We start from the raw sequence: 3734 nt of genomic DNA, 5'->3' as shown, positions 1-3734 counted from the left end.
ACTACGGATACCCACTTTGTAGTTATTACAATTGTTGTAAATTATACAAGTAGATACTTTGACAAATCTTCTGAGCATTGACCATGATGCAGCGCTGACATTCTCACCTACCATGATAAATGACAATAATAGATCAAAGCGAGAATCCCAATGCAGAACAACATGTGGCTCTATAAATAGAGCCTTGACGCCAGGATGAGGGAGAAGCGAAAAGCACGGGAGTTGGAGAGAATAATCTACTTTCACTTTCCACCCCTTTTTTAACATTGAAAGTTCATCGGAGAAAGAGTAGAAGAGGGCTCATTCCATACTGCCTCACTATACAAAAGCCATCAACCTTCACAATCATATGCTGATAACGAGAGATTGCTATTAGCCGTGCATCCATTTCATCTTATTGCTATTAACGTGTTGTAGTACATGCTTATCTTGTTGGGGTTGATGCCCTAAATCTCATAGGGTCCTATAGTTTGTAAACATTGTTGAACAAACTCTTTATGTTTTTAATAAAATATTTGATATTTTATTCATTGTCTATAAAATATGTGATTTCCTAGTTGCATTAACCATAAACCAATAAACTAACATCTGAGGTTATCTTTGTAACTTAAACATGTATATGGGGACATACGGGTGGATCATGTTTAAGTGATAACCTAAATGGTCTGTAGTATATGAATAAGGCAGGGTACCTTATCCTAGTGACACTATGAGTATGGCTCGCTTTGTAAGTGTTACAATTGTTGTAAAGTGGTACAACTGATTTAATCCTGATCATTCATGTATTAGACATGCTAGCATAGATATTCTATATGGAGAAGTTTGTATAAGACCAAACCATGAAATGTTTAGTCTCATTATATAACATCGTTCATAATAGAGACTTACATTTCACCAAGATGACCATAGGTAACATGACTTGAATCCTGAGTGAGTTGTGAACTTCAGCCTATGAGGGCGGTTTTTTGATTTGTATACGTGAGAGTGGCTAGATCGCTGACTCAACAAGCCTACCATTCTGGGGATTTGTCAGATTGGGGAGCTAGGAACACAACTACACACAAATTGGGAATTCACTCCTTTCCTGAAGCAGGGGTAAGTAGATAAATTGCTCCCCATAGAGCTAATTCCGGGTCTTGAACAATATGGCGCCACACTCTCTCCTTGCCCGAGAGGGATTTAGTCATAATAGGACTATGATCTATTATTCATTAGAGGGATCAATGGTAGTTAAGGAGTTAGATGTAACTATAGGGGCAAAATGTAATTTGGCCCAACTGTATTTACGAATAGTTTGTGAAGAGTCATCGTATTGTTGATTGGTCATATCCAATGGACATAAATATATATATGTAGTACAAAGAGTGCAGTTGCCGGTCTTTAGTGGGGTGGCCGATAGTTAACGGATGTGAATGATGTAATTAAAGAGTTTAATTAATTATTCATAGACTGTTGGAGCTTCAAGCTACAGGTCATGAGGTCCCTTCGGTAGCTCAATAGGATTTAGTTGAGAATCAGTTTTTGGATTAATTTGAATTGTTCAAATTAATAGAGGGATTTAATTATATATGATATAATTAAGTTATTTCAATTATATGTGATATAATTGTCATAATGTATTTCATACATTAAAGCTAAATGAGAGGAAATAAATATTTGAATGAGATTCAAATATATTTTCTATGAATGGGATTCATAGTCATTAAATTTAATATAAATATGATTTATATTAAATGCCACATAATAGAGAAAATAAACTATAGTTTATATTGTATGTGATACAATATTAAAACTATAGGTTATATGTTATATTTGATATAACATATAAGATAATATATAGGATAATATATATATATATATATACACACACACACACACACACAATATGATAAGTTAGTGATAATGGGCAGAAATGCATGTTATTACAGCGCAAAGATATAAAATAATGCAGGATTGCGATGGTAAAAATATACAATATTGCGTCCAAAAGCATTGAGTTCACAACATTGCGATCGCATGCGTCCATCGCATGAAAACAACTAACTTATGTATTTTGTGTAGAAAATGCGTTGGCGCAAGGCAGAAATGCGATCCGAAGAAATTAATGTCCAAGCGAAAATTTGCTCAAGAAGGTGGCCGCATAAAGCCAGCGCATCAAGGTGAAAGCTTAATAAATCACGATGGGACAGAAAGCTAATGATGGTCGATTCCGAATTAAGTTGACAAGCCGTTAATGACACACTGTAGCAAGTACACTCAACTTTTCGGTGACAAATATTCGGCACATCAGACAGAGAATTAATGACATCCCATCAGTGCAATCATTCAAGAGAAAAAGTTCTTCACCTTGAAGCTCTATAAATACCGAAGGCCACCTTCATTAAAGGAGTTCGCTCAGTTTAGAGAGTTCACCATATAGACGATAGTCAACCTTGTTCTTAGTTTTCTTATACTTAGAGGGCGGAAGCGAGAAAAGGGAGAAGACGCTGGAAGATCGTCCTGGTTAGCTCGAGAGAGTGCCAGGGAGCGTGGAAAACAGAGAGAGGGACGATTCTTACAAGAGCAAGAATATCTTTTGAGCAGAGTAAAAAAGAACAATGTAAAAAGCCTTGGGAAGCAAGAAATTGCTACCAGGCTCTTTATCTTTATTTCACATTGTCATTCTGTACTTTGATTTCATATATAGAATGGAACTTGCATTTCTACATCTGTTCACTCTCTTTAAAAAACGCATGAGTAGCTAAAACTATCGAATGAGTTGAGAAGTACTTAGCTAATATGACCTAAGATCTTCATTGCATGCGATCATCTTGTCTTATGTTGCGTCCATCACCCCTTTAGAGCTACTCGAGAGAGAGTTTAAAGAAAGAACCTAAGACTTGAGAGAGCTAGGTTAGAATCTAGACTTGAGAAAGCAAGATTAGATCTGCATAAACAAGAGATAGAGACTTAGAGATAAGCTCTGTTTGCCAACATGCATTGCATGCACCCTAGAGATAGGTTATGGTAGTATGCGGTCGCCTTGTGTATGTGTGTACCATTCATCATTGCATAGACAAGAATAGAGGCTTAGATGTAAGTTCTATAGACATCATCGCATACATCGCATGTGTTCTAAAACTAGAAGCCGTAGCATTTGCATTGAGAGATGACTTGCTGTTGTATATATGTAGCATGATCGCATAACATGAATGCAATCCTAGGAAGTGTTAGCTAAATCCCTTCTCAACCTATTCCCCTGCATATTCATCGCATCATTCGTATTATTAACTCCTTTCTCAACTCCGCTGCATAAACTTTATACTTCAACCAACATACCGACCAACACATTGATTTATTTGTTACCGCAAAGTAATAAAAAATCACCATTGCATATTGTTTTCTTAGTCCCTGTGTTCGACCCTGGGCTTACCAGGCAACTCAGAAGGATTTATACTTGGATCTTGCTGAGAAAACTTGCATGCACAATGCATATTCCACCATCGCATTCTACACCATTATTTCATCGTATTAACGACATGCAGCAAGTTTTTGGCACCATTTCCGGGGACTTCGGCAATACATTGTGCTAACGGTAACTTTTTTATTTTCTTTGCAGACTCTCTGTCTCTGTGCACTACTTTTCTTTAGGTAAGGGAAGAAGCGGGCGTCCTATGAGCGAAGGACAAAATCCTGAGCCCATTTATGACACAGAGATCGAGAGAACGTTTTGATGAAGATTGGGAAACAACCGC

Source organism: Benincasa hispida, chromosome 8 (genome assembly GCF_009727055.1).
Source record: "Benincasa hispida cultivar B227 chromosome 8, ASM972705v1, whole genome shotgun sequence".
Classification (NCBI taxonomy): domain Eukaryota; kingdom Viridiplantae; phylum Streptophyta; class Magnoliopsida; order Cucurbitales; family Cucurbitaceae; genus Benincasa; species Benincasa hispida.
Note: the sequence above shows the minus strand (reverse complement) of the source record.